The sequence below is a fragment of the Prionailurus bengalensis genome, chromosome E2 (genome assembly GCF_016509475.1).
Source record: "Prionailurus bengalensis isolate Pbe53 chromosome E2, Fcat_Pben_1.1_paternal_pri, whole genome shotgun sequence".
In the NCBI taxonomy this organism is placed as follows: domain Eukaryota; kingdom Metazoa; phylum Chordata; class Mammalia; order Carnivora; family Felidae; genus Prionailurus; species Prionailurus bengalensis.
This window is the reverse complement of record NC_057352.1, coordinates 49,097,781-49,115,880: the sequence shown is the minus strand read 5'-3', so window position 1 is coordinate 49,115,880 and position 18,100 is coordinate 49,097,781. Positions and strand designations below refer to the sequence as shown.

Here is an 18,100-nt window from a genome sequence, read left to right as displayed (position 1 = left end):
TTATGAGCCTTGATTACCGCAGCTGTAGAAAGTAAGGGGAGAGAGGTCATACAAGCTGCATGGAAGTCCCTTACTGTGTTACTCAACTTTACTTGAGACAGGATCATGGTTCCTAAGAATCCTAGCACTTACCAAAAAGGCAAAGTGACTTTGTGTCTCCTGGGAGTACAAATTTTGTTTGTATTATTTTTTTCTTAAATGTTCTTAATCATGAAGATCATGATTAGGTGATTAGGCCACTCAATGTATATTCCTGGGCAAGTCTAGACATGAACTCACAGGCCTGAGTTCAGTCAAGTATTTGCCTCTCTGATTAGATAGATCTATGACATTGGTCAGGCAGGTTGGCATCTTACCCATAACATGGAGATAAACAGGGTTGACCTGAGAATAAAATGAGAGCATTTATCTAAAATACTCAGCATCCAGCCCAGCATATTGTGGGTGCTTACTGAGCCAAACATGAGCTCTCAACATTTGGGGCGTAGGTCAGGAAGACAATAAAGTCTTCCATTTTCCTTTAGGAGTCACCGAATAACCATAGACTAGTCTCCTTACTTCCCCCACCCCATACACATGCTGTGGTGTTTTCTTTCCTCCTTACACTGCTGTGCTTTTGATGTGTCTGTTGACTCTCACATTCTCTGTTGTAGCTAAATGGGTGCTGGATGAGATAGAGTTTTGAGGGCTATATAGATAACATTTCAGTTCTATAACTGAGGGGCCTTCTCTGGACTTGATTTCTCTGCCAGGATTCTAACAGCTGGTAAGATTTTTTTTTAATCCCTCTAGTTTTATTGAGGTATAATCATTACTGTATAAGTTGAAAGTGTACAGCATAATGGTTTGACTTACATACATTGTGAAACAGTTACATTCATCGTCTCATCTCATAGAGATACAATGAAAAGCAGCAAAAATATATATCACATATCAGTGTTAACTAGTCCTACACTACATTTCTAATACTTATTTCCTCTTATACCTGGAAGTTTATACCTCTCGACCACCTTGTTCCAGTGCCATTGCCACTCCTCCACTTCAACTTCAGATCTCATCTCTTTTTAGGAGTTTGATGTTTTTTTTTAGACTCTACATGTGAGATCATACAGTATTCTTCTGTCTTACTTCACTTAGAATATTGCCCTTAAGGTCCATCCATGTCACAAATGGCAAGATTTCCTTGTGTCTTTTTTTTAATGACTAATACTCCATTGTGTATTAGTGGTACATGTACCACAGTTATGTACCACAACTTCTTTTATTTTTTTTGTTTTTTATTTCCCAGTGTTACATTAATTTCAAATGTCTGATACAGTGATTCCACAAGTCTATACATTACTCCGTACTCATCACCATAAGTGTACAACTTGTAATCCTTTCACTTCTTTCACCCATCCTCCCACCCCCTCCCCTCTGGTAACCCTCAGTTCTCTATAGTTATGAATCTCTTTCTTAATTTGTCTCTTTTTTTCCTTCACTCATTTGTTAAGTTCCACAGATGAATGAGATGATAATGGTATTTGTCTTTCTCTCACTGACTTAATTTTGCTTAGCATTATACTCTCTTGCATCCGTGTTGTTGCAAATGGCAAGATTGCATTCTTTTTTTTTTTTTTTTTTTAATGTTTATTTTTGAGAGAGAGCACGAGCAGGGGAGGGGCAGAGAGAGAGAGAGGGACATAGAATCGGAAGCAGGCTCCAGGCTCTGAGCTGTCAGCACAGAGCCCGACGCAGCGTTTGAACTCACAAGCTGTGAGATTGTGATCTGAGCCGAAGGCAGAGGGTTTACCAACTGAGCCACCCAGGCGCCTCTTGGATACTAATCTCTCACCGAATATGTCGTTTGTAAATATCTTTTCCCATTCAGTAGGTTCCCTTTTAGTTATGTAGATTGTTTCCTTTGCTGTGCAGAAGCTTTTTATTTTGTAGTCCCAATAATTTATTTTTGCTTTTGTTTCTCTTGCCTGAGGAGATAATCTCTAGAAAAATGTTGGTATGGCAAATGTGACAGACATTACTGCCTGTGCTCTTTGGGGATTGTTATGGTTTCAGGTCTCACATTTAGATCTTTAATGCATTTTGAGTTTATTCTTGTGTATGGTGTAAGAAAGTGGTCCATTTTCATTCTTTTGCATGGATCAACACCCATTTGTTGATCTACCACAACTTCTTATTCATTTATCCATTGATTGTTGTTTCCATGTCTTGGCTATTGTAAATAACACTACTGTGAACATATGGGTGCAGATACCTTTTTGACTTAGTGTTTTCGTTTCCTTTGGATGTATTCCCAGAAGTGGAATTGCTGGATCATAGGGCAGGTCTATTTTCAATTTTCTGAGGATTCTCCATACTGTTTTCCATAGTGGCTGTACCAGTTTACAATCCTACCAACAGTACACAAAGGTTTCCTTTTCTCTACATTCTTTCTGGCATTTGTTATCTTGTCTTTTTGATGATGGCCATTTTAACAGGCTTGAGGTGATACCTCATTGTAGTTTTGATAGGCATTTGCCTAATGACTAGTGTTGTTGAGCATCTCTTCATGTGTCTGTTGGCAGTCTATCCATAATATATCTACATTGGGAAATGTCTATTAAGTTCCTTTGCCCATTTTTAAAAATTGAAGTATGATTAATATATAGTGTTATTAGTGTCAGGTGTACAACATAATGATTCAGAAATTTTATACATTATTCAGTGCTCTTCAAGATAAGTGTACTCTTGATCCTCTTTTTATCACCCACCCTCCTATTCCTCTCCCCTCTGGCAACCACCAGTTATTCTCTGTATTTAAGAGTCTGTTTTCTTGGTCTCTTTTTTTTCTTTGTTTAGTTGTTTCTTACATGTGAGTGAAGTCATGGTATTTGCCTTTCTCTGATTGACTTATTTCACTTAGCATTATACTCTCTAGGTGTATCCACATTGTTGCAAATGGCAAGATTTAATTCTTGTTTATGGCTGAGTAATATTCCATAGTATACATATACCACATCTTTATCATTCGTCTGTTAATGGATGTTTGGCTTGCATCTGTATCTTGGTTACTGTAAATAATGCTGCAGTAAACAGTAGGGGTGCATGTATCTTTTTGCCTGTGCTTTAATTGGATTATTTGCTGTTGAGTTGTATGAGTTCTTTATATATTTTGGATGCTAACCCCTTATGTAGTAGATAACATGGTTTGCAAATAATTTTTCCCATCCTTTTGGTTGTCTTTTTACTTTGTTGATTTTTTCTTTCTGTGCAGATGCTTTTTAATTTGATGTAGTCTCACTTATTTTTTGTTTTGTTGCTTGTGGGTTAGGTGTTATATCCAGGAGTTGTCACCATTGAGTTTCCTTTGCCTATCCATAAAGTTGCTTGTTGTCTGCAAGCAGAATTTCTGGATCACAGGCACAAGGAATTAGGCTTTAATATGTTGAGCTCAGGAATTTTGTCTAGTTCGTAGCTGTTGCTCCAGAATGTACAAAATGTGTTTAATAAATACTTGGTGATGGGATGAGGCTGAATTACAAATCCCATCTATGTAGGTATTAAGGGGGGGCTAATGAACTCTTTTGATTTAACTGAGCAGCCAGGTAAATGGGGACCTCTGTGTGTAGCCTTGCAAAATACATCAGAGTCTGCCATGCAGTTCTGAAGGGATAATTTCAAGACCCTGAGGCATTTGCCCTTAGGTACTAGGATCACTCTCATCTTGCTGCTCTGTTAAGTCCCTGCAACTTGAGTCTAAGAAAGACTGAAAAGTTTTCAGCTGCCTCATCTTTCCCTGACCTCACGGGTAGGGGTTCTGCAGATGTTGTTTCCTTTGGAAGATCTCTTGCCAAGAATAGCATTCCTTGGGGGGAGGGGGTTCAAATTGGACTATGGCTGGAATGTTGCTTTTCTTGGTTTTTTTGAATGTATTGCTAGCAAGACTGCTGTGGCTGGGAAAGGCTGTTGGAGTTCACTTCTCTCACGGGGAGAGTGCTGGTCACCAGAATGTGTGTTGCTCCCGTGATGCAGCCTCTCTTGAGTTTCTCATCAGTGGGAAGCCAGAAATGTTGGGAGCATTCTTCAGATGTGATCAACGTGGCTTTCAATTTTTAAAAAATATTTATAAATTCTGTTTGTATTTAAAGTAGAAATGACATGTGTTTGCCTGAGTCATCTACTTGCTCATTTGCATATGGAATATTGTGTGTGAATATTTTGTTTATTGTACCTTTAAAATACATTGAAGGGCTATATCAAGAGCTCAGAAAAACCGTCTCTGCTGCTGAAGTCAAACCTTATCCAAAAAAAATTAACAGGTGAGGGCCAGATGGCTTACTCTTGGTTATGTGGTAGGGAGGTCAGTGAACATCTGTGGTCAGTGGCTGATTTACATTTGGCGATCTGATAGCCCAGTGTGTGGGGTTTATGTGAAGTTGAGTGAACTGAAATCCACAGGTACGTACTACAGAGCAGTCAGAAGAGTCCTCTTCACCAATCCATAAGCACATGGCCAGCTGTTTCTGTACAAGCTTGAAAACCAGCATCAGAAGACATGACCAAAAAAAAGACACAGACAACTCACTGTAAGATACTGCTATAAATTTATTTATTCCACCAGTATTTATCAAGCACCTACTATGTGCCACCTCTTTGCAGGTCTGCTCTGTACCCAGAAGTTGAAGAGTTTTTATAACCTGTCAGTTTTGGTGAGTTTGCCAAAGAGCCTTGTGACAAGTTTCTGAAGAGCTTCAGTCTCTGTCTTTGGTCTCCTCAGATAAAATAGGCATAGCCTTGTGACTTCTGGGAAAAGTCAGAAGATCCCAACTCTGAAAAATGAGGAGGTGGAGGGTGGGCAGCCAAACATTTCTGGTACAGAAACAGAAGGAAACCTGTATTAGCATCATCTGAGTTCGTCAGAATAGGTTGCTGGATTTTACCCCCAGATTTAAAAAAAAAAATTTTTTTTTAATGTTTATTTTTGAGAGAGAGACTGTGTGAGCAGGAGAAGGAGAGAGAGAGGGAGACACAGAATCTGAAGCAGGCTCCAGGCTCTGAGCTGTCAGCACAGAGCCTGAACGCAGGGCTCGAACTCATGAACCTCTTAATCTCTGCTGTTATCTAGGCAACTGTATATTTCACAGTCTGGTGGTCATCAGACGTGGAAATCATTAGGTTGGGTGGGTAGTGAGGGAACATTGTTTCCTGTTCAACATGAAGCCAAATAAATAAATAAATAGACCAAGATTGTAAATTCCAGTTTGGGTACAAAAGGCTGGGAGACTGAATTTGAAGTAGCTCGAGGCTCCTGTTAGCACCACCCAACCCCACCTTCACCCCCCAAATCCAGAATCTGTTAATACCTAGTGGGTTTTGTCGTAATCCCAGAGGCAAATCCATCTCTGTTCCCTACCTGTAACTCTGCCTTCTAAAGCCTGGTCCTCACATTTTTCACTTTGCAGGCCTACCCAGCAGAACGTGTTCCTTCTTCTGATAGCAAACAAAATCTCAGTGAGTGGGAGTTGCTTTGAATTAGCTCATTTGGGAAGAGTTTTCACACATTTAATAATTTGAGGCCATAAAAAGACATGATGGTCAAGAGAAGCATCAACATTTACTGTGGGTTATCAGGGCCTAGTGCTGTTAAACACAAGGCAGGCTGGGGAACCTCTAACCTTTAAGGCGCTGATGCTGCAGCTAGAGAAAGGCCACTTCGCCATGGAAAGCAGAATCAAGATCCTGCCTGCCAAATGCCAAGCAGGAGGTCAGGAGTAAAGGCTAGAGAAAGAGGCCTAAACAGAGTCCTGTGACCTGGGTTCACCAGTCTCTGAGCATGGTCTCAGTTTCCTGTCTGTAAAGTATAATAAAACCAATCTTCAGGGGTTATGGTAATAGCAAAGTGCTTTTGCTGAGCTTCCAGGGGATCTGAGGAGGCATGGCCACTGAACTTGGGTCTTGAAGCCTGGGGAGCCTAGAGCCATCTCCATCTTGAACTACAGTCTTATGTGCAATGCTTTGAAAGGAAGGGACATCATTCCAAGCCAAGGAATCCCAGAGAGGGCACAGTGGAGTTAATTCAGGCTTTTATGAGGCTTGAGTGAGATCCTGTGGCTAGACCCCATCATCTCCACTCTGTCCTGCCCTCCCAGCAGGCCACCTGACTGTTATGAATCAACTTGGCATAGTTCTGCCAAGGCCTTGTAGAGGGTATGGTCAGAGTAGCCATAGCGTTAGGGATAAAGGTGGGTAATTAGCCAAGTGCATTCCAGTATGGGCCTTGTCCTGCTGGAAGTTTCAGGGCCAAACCAGGAATCCAGTTTTGTCAACCCAATTGAGAAATCATTTGAACAGCTACTCGTACCAGGCATTGACATTCGGAATAAGACATACTAACATCTTTTAGGGTAGCACTTCTCAAATGAGATGCTATGGAATCCTAGATGTTAAGGGGCCCCTTAATAAAGATTCTGTGCTCACGTTCAGAGAAACTACAAATTATTGTCTTGGATAGTTTGATGCTTTGAACACAGTCCTTTCCCCTGTCCCCTGATTCCTGCTTGTAATGTCCACTGGTGGAGGAGCTAAAGGATCCCTTGGGGGTTTGCCCCACCCCTAACTACTAAATCAGGGAGCTGGCTGTGAAAACTAGGTGGAGATGGAGCTGCCCCACTGGTGCCCACAGAATTCTGCTGGGCAGAGCCATTCTCCGCTTTCGGTCTGACTCAGGCAAAGTGAAAGTACCCTTATTCTTGGAGATGAGGCTGAGTAAAGGGCTTCACTTCTGTGTCCTCAGGAACTCCCTGTGCTGTGTGTACTACCATGAGTTACACCAGAACAGTTGTGTCGGGAAGCCCTAGCTGTGTGATCTTAGGTTAGATACTTCATCTCTCTGGGCTCTTATCTCCCATCTGTAGACAGGGTAATTGATTAGTTCTCAACACTGGTGATATTTATCAAAGGCCTTTTCTCCCTCTGTTTGTTGCTCCTGCCTACACGTGCACTCCAGTCACTACCACATCACCCAGTTTTACTAAGTTTTGTAAGAAGAGGTTTTTTTTGTTTTTGTTTTTTTTTTTTTTTTTTTAATCAGAGTAAATGTGTTCTGGAGAGGACCTGGGGCAGGCCCAACCCTCCTGGGAGCCAAAACTTGATGTGGGGACTCCTACCATTAATATGCCAGGCGCCGCCAGTCAGGAAACAGTTCCTGGCTGTTCCTCTGGGTTTGTGGCCCCCTCCTATCCGCACTCCCAAGGCAGGCTGGGGACACGTGGCCCTGCCCCGCCCATGTTGGCTTCAGTTTCTCAATCGGGAGCGAGCGAGGAGCGGCAGTGGCCTGCTTTCCCCGCCCTTCCCATCAGTCGGGAAGCCGGATTGTGGGCTGGGGGAAGCAGCACCCTCTCACCTGGCACCCTCTGCCTCCTGCTCCTAGGCACTTGCTCCTACTCTCGAGCCCCTTAAAATCAGCAAAGCCCGAGAAGACCGCGTCCTCCTGGGTGAACAGGTAAGAAGGCATTCATTTTTTTTTCTCACGTGGTTTTCTTTTTCTGACTTCACCTCAACTTAGCTGCTGCTTTCACAGATCACAGCAAGAGGGATTTGAGAAAGACTTGAAAAAGTCCCAGCCAAAAAGCTGTGAACTGTTTCTCTGAAATGGTGTGAATTCTCTGCTCTGTATTTCTTTAGACTTGCAGGAAAAAAGATCCAAATAACCATAAAGCAAGTTACTTCTCTCTGTTCGCTTCTGAGTTTTGTAAATCAACAGAGCCACATTTTTAAGTGGTTGTGGGTTACTGGGGTCTGCTCCAGTGCATATTGCTTTAGGTCTTTAGATTTTTATGTACCATGCATGAATTATGTGTGCGAATTACCTTATCAAAAATTAATTGATTTAAAAGAAAGGGGAAAAATGGCATGAGTGAGCCTTCCTCGTTTGGATGGTATTCTGAAATGAAAATGAGTTCTTTTATTCTTTGCATTTATTTTAAATTTGCAAAAACCAACTAACTACTTGTCATTTTAAAGGTATGTGGTATACGCTACATTAACAAACCCATCCCAGCATAGGCAGCCTTTGCCCCTCATTTGTGAAGTTGGGTTGCTTCCAGGTGTTTTGCAATTAGTATTTTGACTTTTATGGGTAATCCTGTGAAAATAACTTTTTCTGTGTTTTTTTTTTTTTTTTTAGATTCCCTCCCCCCCCCCCCCCCCCTTCTTGGAGTTTATTCTCCATCAAGAATGAATACTGGGGGCAATGGCAAGAACGTTTTTGTAGCTCAGTTCATGTTACATATGCAGGTCAGCTCACTCAAGAATTATGTGACTAATTCCTAATTTCCAGAACCATGATGGTATGAGGGGGTGGGTGAGGAACTTGTTTTCTCTGAGGATTTTGCAGGAAGGAGGCAGTCTGCATAGTGGTTAAGACTTGACCTTTGAAAGCAGGCAAGCCTGGGTGTGTATGCATAGCTGCCTGACCTTGAACTCTCACTTAATAATTGTGCCTCAATTAGTTCTTATGCAAAATAGATATTATAAAACTTCTTGGTGATACAGGATTTTTAAGGCACTTGGCACAATGTCTGGCACTTATTAAGCACCCTTGGAAGACTCTTCAAGCCTGGGGCTTTCCCTGGGTCATTATACTAGCTGGGCAGAATTGAGAAAGTCCTCTCAAGGGCATCTTCTTGACTCCCTCTTACCCAGCCCCACTGTAACTGGAGTGAAAGTCTTCTCCCCTGCTACAGGATTTTATTGACTTAGGCCCCTATCTTTGCTGAGGCTGGAGGGCTGTATGTCAGAGGACAGCAGGTCAGGTGAACCTCTTTCTGAAGGATCCCCAGACTCTTGGTCTCCTCCTGCCACCTGATCTAGATGTTACCCTTCCATCTCCCAGCCACCTTTGTCAAAGTGCAGGTTTACAGGATCCCTGGACAAAGCGGAGAATTCCCCAGAAGTCTAGGGGCACACCTTCTGTTCTCTAGTCTAGTAAGTTATTGGGAGGCCACCTATGAGGCTCAGTGGAATAAGCACAGGCTGGTCAGGCTGGGTTCCATTTCTGGCTGTGGACAGTCATTGGACTTCTGAGCATCAGTGTCTTCATCTATAAAATCAAAATGTTAATGCCTTTGCCATAGAATTACATGAGAAAACATAGGTAAGGTGTTTGGCACATAGGGGTCCGTTAATGTGGAAGGTCAAACCCATGCTCCAGAGCTTTTGGGAAGATACCAGAATTAGCCATAAAAGACAGGCAGAAGACTCATGTGCTAATTTTCTTGGTCAGCAGTCGTTTATTGGGCTAGGTGGCCATGGTGCTGGAAACTGGGGTGAGATGCATAAGACAAGTTCCATGCATGTGAAACAGGCACACAACTCGTCTCACAGGAGCAGAGGAGACTGGGACTGGGACAGCTCCCTGCTTAAGAAGGAAGAAAAGTCTATTAGGCAGAAATGGGAGAAAGCTGAATTTGGGGCAGGAGGTGGGGTAGGGGGCAGTTCAGGAGGCTGCAGGACTGGGAGAGTGGGATAGGAGGTGAGAGGAGTCAGTGGGGACCAAATTTTGAAGGTCAAGTGGGAATTTGGACTTTATCTCAATGATGTGGGGTTTTAAGCAGGGTTGGGGATGCCTTTCTGGCAGCTTTAGGGGATGGTATTAGAGGCCTGATATGGACCCAGCATTCCACCCCATCTCAAAGGCTTTAATGGTACCCCAAATAAATAAATGCACACAGTGGAATTCTTAGGATAGGCTCAGTGTGGGGGAGCCTGGCCTGAAAGTTGGGGTGCTGGGTTCTGGGGTTCTCATCCCAGAGTGGGGATCTCCTCTTCTGCCTCAGTTGAGGGTTCAGGGCAGTTAGGCTTCCTATAGCTCTTTCCTTCTGGAGGTCTGCAAAATGTCTTTGGAAGCTGAAGTTACCCACTCCACTCCACCCCACCCCACCTCCCAGGCAGTACTGTCTGGTGGCTGTCCCTGTCCCAACCTTGGAAGAGGCATTTTTTTTTTGAAATGGGCAATATGGGGGGCACCTGCATGGCTCAGTTGGTTGAGCGTCTGACTTTGGCTTAGGTCATGATCTGACAGTTTGTGGGTTTGACCCCTGCGTCTGTGCTGACAGCGCTGAACTTGGAGCCTGCTTCAGATTCTGTGTCTCCCTCTCTCTGCATCCCCCTACTCATGCTCTGTCTCTCAAAAATAAATAAATGTTAAAAAAAAAAAGAAAGAAAGAAATGGGCAATATGGCCCTTTAACCCAGGAGACTCCACTGAAGTCTGGGAACTGTGGCCTCCAGCCCTGCAACAATCCCAGGGGAGTTCTGGTCTCTGGCTGTCTTACACACTTATGCATGAGGGCTCTGTCCCATGATTAGAGGGTGGTGTCCCCTGGGAACTGAGCTGCATGAACCTATGTCCTGGGAACCTATGTCCGGAGCTTCCCAGGAGGCTGTTAGGAGACTCCTTTCTGTGAATCCCAGCCAGGAAGGGCGAATGGCCGCACCTGGAGAACTTTCAATTTTTCCACATCCTCACCAACATGTTATTTTCTGCATTTTGATAGTAATGATCTTAATGGGTATGGGGTGGTATTTCATCATGGTTTTGATGTGCATTTCCCTAGTGATTAGTGATGCTGAGTATCTTTTCACATACCTGTTCTCCATTTGTATATCTTCTTCGGAGAAATATTTGTTTATATTCTTTTTCCATTTTTTTTTAGTCAGGTTATTTAATTTTTTGTTGAGTTGTAGGAGTTTTTATATATTCTGGATATTAACTCCTTATCATGTTTGTATATATTTTTTCATTCCATAGGTTGCCTTTTCACTCTCTTGACTGTATCCTTTGATGCACAAAAGTTTTCAATTTTGATATAGTCCCATTTATCCTATTTTTGCTTTTGTTGCCATATCAAAGAAATAATTGCTAAGTCCAGTGTCACAAAGCTTTTTACCTGTATTTTTTTCTATGAGTTTTATAGTTTTGGATCTTGTATCTTTACAAGCATTTTAATAACTTTATTGTTTTTATCACATGTTTACTGGGGAAAATGCTAACGTTCAGAAAAGCACAGGAAGGAAAGAAAATCCCAATCCCCCCCCCCCCCCCCAGACATAACCATTCCCTAATATTTTACTGGGAAACTCTCCAGACAATGCCTTTATTGCTTTCCAGCTGTAACCTGCACATGAACCACCTGGGGATTTTGTTAAATTCTGATTCCTCAAAGCCCGAGGTGGGCCCCAGTCTATATTTCTAACAAGCTCTTAGGTGATGCTATTGCTACTGATCAGGAAACCATACCTAGCTATATACACACACACAGCTCTGTCTGTGTCTGTAGGATGTCTGTAGGATGTGTCTGTCTGTGTCTGTAGGATGCTAACTCAACTAGTCCCCTTCAGGGTGCTATGAAATTATCATTGTTATAAATAATGTAGTAGCAAACATCTGTGTGACCATGTCTTTGTTTACCTGAAGGAATTATTATTACTTTGTGGTGGTTTTTTTTTTTGTTTTATTTAAGTAATTTCTATACCCAAGTTGGGCTGAAACTCACAGCCCCAAGATCAAGAGTTGCATATTCTTCCTACTAAGCCAGCCAGGCACCCCTTATTTATTTGTTTTTCTAAGAAGAAGACCGGAACTAATGCATTCAAATGTGTTACTCCTCAAAGGAGTCACCTGGATCCTGAATCTCAAGGCTCTGCCAGTCCCCCATTGGTGGAGGGCAGACCAGTGTAGGAGAGAGGCGGGATAGGTGTAGCATGGGGGTGGGACAGGCAAGGGTGTGGGAGGAGGCAGTAGTGCTAGCACAGTTGCACCCAGTCGTCAGCCTGGAATTATGGATCTAGTGATCATTTAGTACCCACAGCTCCCTGCCAGCTTTGACTTAGTCTTCCTGATTTTACAGAGGAAGAAACAGGTGTAGGGGAATACTAGCTTGTCCATGGTCACGTAGGTGCGATGTGGCACCACTGCCGGGGATGTACCAGGCTCTCTGTCTGAATGTTGGTTGCCTGGCCCTTCCTGGAGGCTCTACCCTGCCCTCTAGCCACTGTGGTCCTGGTCCCACTGCACCGGAGACTCTGAAGAGCGCTGCCTAGGTGCCTCTCCTGGCCCCCACCCCCTGCCCTCCCATCTGGGTCCTGTCGAGCAGGCCCTGAACCTCACTCTCTCCTGCAGCCAGACCAGCATGAGAGGGAACCCCCCTGAAGAGACCTCCCTGCCAAAGGCTCCATGGGCCGTGCAGGGTAAGGCCTTTGTTAGACGCTAATTTTAGAGTCTCCTGGGCCTGGGAGATCCAGGGGGCCGGGGTGTGGGCCTGGGGTGTCTTCCAGATCACTGCCTCCTCCTTAGCCAGGCTCTGAACAGAGCTCTGAGGACTGGAGGCCCCAGGGTGATCACTGACCAGTTGTACAGTAAGGATTTACTGGGATGGGGCCTGTTGAGAGTATCAGACAGTTGCAGATGGCCCTGAACTTGAATCCCAGCTCTGCCACGTGCTCTCTGTGGGACTGTGGTCAAGTCACAGTACCTCTCCAATCCCACATTCCTCAACTGTAAAGTAGGATAAAAATAGGCTCTCCTTATAGGTCTCATAAGCTTTAGGATGGCTACCATTAAAAAACAAAAACAAAAAATAACAAGTGAGGGCAGGGATGCAGAAAAATTGGAACGCTTGTGCTCTGTTAGTGGGATTGTAAAATGGTACAGATGCTATGGAAAACAGTTTGGGAGTTTCTCGAAAAACTAAAAAAAGAACTGTCCTATGATCCAGCAATCTCAGTCCTGGTATATACCCAAAAGAATTGAAAGCTGGGTCTTGAAGAGATAGTACACCCATGTTTATAGCAGTATTGTTAGCAGTAGCCAAAAGGTAGAAGCAACTCAGGTGTCCATCGGCAGAAGAATGGATAAACTAAGTGTATGTATACATGCAATAGAATATTTCTCAGCCTTAAGTGGAAGGAAATGCTGACACATGCTTCAACATGGATGAACCTTGAGGATGTTATGCTAAGTGAAATGAGCCAGACAAAGACAAATACTGTACGATTCCACTTATATGAGGCACTTAGTGTTGTCAAAATTATGGAAACAGAAAGTAGAGTGCTGGTTGCCAGGAACTAGAGGGAGGAATGGGGAGTTATTATTTCATGGGTATAGAGTTTCACTTTTGCAAGATGAAAAGAGTTCTGCAGAAGGAGGTAGGGATGGATGCGTAACCATGTGAATGTACTTAATATCAGGGCACTGTACACTTAGAAATGGTTACGATTTTCTATTTTATGTGTGTTTTACCACAATTAAAAAAAATTAATGTTAATTTTTACAGGAAGAGACAGGGTGTGGGCAGGGGAGGGGCAGAGAGAGATGGGGACACAGAATCCAAAGCAGGCTCCCGGCTCTTGAGTACAGAGCCTGACGTGGGGCTTGAACTCACAAACTGCGAGATCATGACTTGGAGCCAAAGTTGGACGCTTAACTGACTGAGCCACCCAGGTGCCCTGACAATTTTTAAGATTGGGAAAAAGCTAGTACATGCCTCACAGGGGTTTTGTGAGGCAATTTATGAGAACTACTATTAGTGTGCGGTCTGGGGACATCCAAGACTTTCTGCCTTATGGACCCAGTTGTTGGAGATATGTATGTGTGTTCTTGTGGGGAGTGCAATTCTGCACGAGATGCTCAGTGTGCTCAGTTCTGGGGAGACTTCCTGGAGGACTTTCTATGCTCAGGGTGATCCTAGCGTTTGTGGGATGGGTGGATTCCAGACATTGGAAAGTCCCTGGCAGAAAAATCACTTCCACTAAAGGGCAGTTTGCAGGGAGGCAATTTCAGCCCCACCTAGAGGACTTGTGATCAGAGCTATCCAAATGTGGAGCACTCCCCATTAGTGGAGGCATGTAAGGAGAGACTTGGCAAGCTGGAGAGGAGACTCCTACATGAGGCAGTGGCAGAGGCAGAGTCTCTCCTAGGCTTTGTGCCTCTCTGATGTGATCCAGTCCAGTCTAGTTACATATAACAGGTCTGTGTGAAGGTGGGACCCAAGTCAGAGGGAGTGAGGGAGCAGGCAGGTGGGAAGACTTGCTTCCAGCCCTCCCCTAAATGACAGTAATAATAGCTGCTGCCATTTACTGTGGGCAAGTCCTGTGTTAAATGCTGAACTGGGCTTGATCTCAAATTCTCACCACAACCCTGTGCAGTGGGTGCTCTAATATCCCCATTTTATAGTTGGGAACTGAGGCCCAGGGTTTAAGTCACCTGTTCAAGGTTGCCAGTAGATGCTGGAGCTGGGATTTAAACCTAGACAATCTGGCTTCAGCCCTCTATGCTGGGTGGAAATCTACAAAACCTACCTGCCACAAGTTGGCCTCTACCTACCCTGCTGCACCTGGCTGACAGTTCCTGGGCCCTGACAGTCTCACAGGTATGGATTCAGCAGCCACCACCTCTTCTTGCCTGGTGAATCAGCACTTTACCCTCCCTCTGGCTGGCTTCTTTGTGGAGCCAGGCCCAGCTTGCCTGGGTCCCCAGGGTCCAAGGATAATACCATGCAGACAACATTCGCCTTGATTGGGAGCCAGGCTCTTTGTTGCTCAATGCCCCCCTTCTTCCATTAAATGAGACCCTCCTTAAAAACTCTCTTCCAGAGCTTAAAGTCTTTCTCATGGCTGTTGTGTACATTTTGCTTTTTTGCAGCAGTGTTTTTTCCAACCTACCTCTCTTGGTGCCAAGACCTTGTCCACATGATTCAGTTTGTTCAAGTTCCCAGTCTAGTACCCACAAGGCAATAAATTCTGTCCCTAATGGTGGCAATGTGGTGCCTTCCTCTGTCCTCACAGCTAAATAAGATTACAGAGGAAGCCTTTAGCAGGGATGGTGATTTATCTAGAATTGACCCATTTGGCTGGGGTGACATTCATACCTTATGAAGGCACAGGGAGATACTAAGGACATCTCTGTGCCAGGCAGGTTGCTAAGCTCTCCCCGAATTCATACAGTACTTGGGAGATAAAGGGCTGTGTCATTCCCATGTTAGAGATGAGGAGACTGAGGATCAGAGAGGTTAAAGCATGTGTTGAGAAGCCAAGATTTTTGCCTCTCTATGCTACTGCCCTTGAGGCTCTGTGTCAGTTGTTGATCTGATAGCAGTATGAGTTCCACTCACTGCTGGGTAGAATAACTACATTTAAGCTTTCTCTCCCACAGCTGCCTGGGGAGTGAGCCTTGGTAGTGCTATTTTATAGATGAAGAGGGTGATTAGGGACTTCCCAGGGAACCATAGGGGAAGGGGCACACCAGGGATGGGTGGTGGTCCTTTTGACCCCCTCCCCCCCTTGCTCTACAGGTACCTTGTCAACTCCACCACACTGGATTGCAGTCAGTGTGGCCCTCCTGCTTGCCTCCTTGGAGGAGCTGTCCCAGGCCCCAGTGAAACTGTGATTCACAGAGGCCAGCAGACCAGCTGGCCCGGTGGAGGCTGGGATGGGGCCAGGTACTTTCCAGTGTCTTTCCACAGTTGGGAAACCTTTCTTGAATGACACTTCTGCAGAGGGTGCCTCCTGGTCCTCCCTGCCTTGGTTTCCCTCCTGGCCAAGAAAGGCCACTCCTCCCCTTTTCCCTGGAAATCACATAGGCAATGTAATTTTTTTTTTAATTAAATATAATTTGTCAAATTGGTTTCCGTACAATCCAGTGCTCATCCCAACAGGTGCCCTCCTCAATGCCCATCACCCACTTTCCCCTCTCCCCCATCCCCCATCAACCCTCAGTTTGTTCTCGGTATTTAAGAATCTCTTTATGGTTTGCCTCCCTCCCTCTCTGTAACCTCCCCGCCCCCCACCATGGTCTGCTGTTAAGTTTCTCCAGATCCACATAGGAGTGAAAACATACAGTATTGGTCCTTCTCTGCCTGATTTATTTCACTTAGCATAATACCCTCCAGTTCCATCCATGTTTCTGCAAATGGCCAGATTTCATTCTTTCTCATTGCCAAGTAGTATTCCATTGTATATATAAACCATATCTTTTTTATCCATTTGGCAATGTAATTTTTTAAATGTTTATTTTATTTATTTTTGAGAGAGTGAGCAGGGGAGTGGCAGAGGGAGGTGGGGACAGAGGATCTGAAGCAGGCTCCATGCTGACAGTAGAGAGCCCGATACAGGACTCCAACTCATGAACCATGAGATCATGACCTGAGCCCAAGTCGGACACTTAACCAACTGAGCCACCTGGGTGCCCTGGCAATGAAATTTTTGACTCTCATATTGCAGTGACAAGAGTTCTGGAACTCTTAACCTAACCCTATAAGGCATGACTCTTAACCCCACAGGAGGAAGCTGGGGCTGGTTCGGGATCTGGGACTTAAACCCTGGGCCTGCAAAGCCCTTAACATTGGCTAAGTTGGGGCACCTGGGTGGCTCAGTTGGTTAAGCCTCCTTCTCTTGATTGTGGCTCAGGTCATGATCTCACAGTTAATGAATTTGAGCTCTGTGTTGGGCTCTGTGCTGACAGGGTGGAGCCTCTGTGCTGACAAGGTGGAGCCTTCTTTGGATTCTCTCTTCCTCCCTCTTTGCTCCTTCCTCCCTCTTTGCTCCTTCCCCACTTTTATTTTTTAAAAAAATAAAGTACAGAGAGTTGGATAAAGCTGTCCTACCCCAGATACATAGTATCTCTTGTTATTAGCATGTATTACTAGTGTGGTACATTTGTTATAATTGATATTGATAACATGATTATTAACTAAAGTTCATAGTTACATGAGGGTTCCCTCTTGGTGTTGTACATTCTCTGGGTTTTGACAAATGTATAATGGCACTCTGACAATTGTGATATCCACAATTACAGTATCATACAGGATAGTTTCACGCCTTACAAATCTTCTGTGCTCCACTTATTCTTCCCTCCCTTCCCACAACCCGTGACAACCACTGATCATTTTACCATGTCTGTAGTTTTGCCTTTTCCAAAATGTCATGTAGTTAAAATCATACAGTATATAGCCTTTTTAGATTGGTTTCTTTCACTTAAACACACACACTTACAGGGGGTCACCTGGCTGGCTCAGTCTGTGGAATATGTGACTCTCGATGTCAGGTTTGTGAGTTCAAGCCTCATGTTGGACATAGGTTACATTAAAAAAAAATGTTATGAAAAAACATGCCCCCACAATATTTTTCAGATGTTCTCGCTGGGGCACCCAGGTGGCTCATTCGGTTGAGCATCTGACTCTTGATTTCGGCTCAGGTCATGATCTGGCAGTTCATGGGTTTGAGGCCCGTGTCCATCTCAGTGCTGACAGTGTGGGCCCTGCTTGGGATTCTTTCTCTCTTCCTCTCTCTCTCCCCTGCTCTCTCTCAAAATAGATAAATAAACTATATAAATATCTATATTATCTATATATCTATATCTCGTGACTTTCTGCCCCTGACATGGAATAGCTCTTCATTTATTTAGGTGTTCCTTGGTTTCTTTCATCATAGCTTTATAGTTTTCATTATATAGATCTTCTACATATTTTGTTTATACCAAACTATTTCATTGTTTTGGTCCTAACATAAGTGGTATTGTGTTTTTAATTTCAAATAGGTGATATATATCCACAGGAAAAAAAAATTCAAGAGGTACAGACTGGTTTACAGCTTCCTCTCTGTATCCTATTCTTTAGGCCTCTATTTTCAACTATCCAAAGACATTCACTGATGTTAGGTTCTTTTTTTTTTTTAATTTTTTTTTTAATGTTTGTTTATTTTTGAGACAGAGACGGAGCATGAACAGGGGAGGGTCAGAGAGAGAGGGAGACATAGAATCCAAGGCAGGCTTCAGGCTCTGGGTTGTCAGCATAGAGCCTGATGCGGGGCTTGAACTCATGGATGGTGAGATCATGACCTGAGCTGAAGTCGGACGCTTAACTGACTGAGCCACCCAGGCGCCCCTGATGCTAGGTTCTTGTGGGTCTTTCTAGAAATTGTATGCACATACTCAAGCTCATATGAATATTTATTACTAATTCAACAAACATTCATGAGCATTTGCTATGGGGCAAGCACAGGAGCTGGGGCCAAGAACAAAAGGAAGCCCTGCTCTCATGGAGCTTATATTCATTATAGTTGGTACC

At 44.0% G+C, this 18,100-nt stretch overlaps 1 protein-coding gene across 3 annotated transcripts in view; it reads left to right on the top strand.

Annotated features, from left to right (window-relative positions):
- Nucleotides 1–7,115: 7,115 nt before the first annotated feature.
- Nucleotides 7,116–18,100, top strand: part of IL34 (interleukin 34) — a 77,636-nt gene continuing 66,651 nt past the window's right edge. Inside the window, exon 1 of one of the 3 annotated variants that reach the window (XM_043599641.1) lies at nucleotides 7,116–7,480. The gene's annotated coding sequence lies outside the window, so the exon portion shown is untranslated. The remainder of the gene's footprint in view (nucleotides 7,481–18,100) is intronic. The other 2 variants (XM_043599640.1, XM_043599639.1) reach the window with 2 other exon arrangements.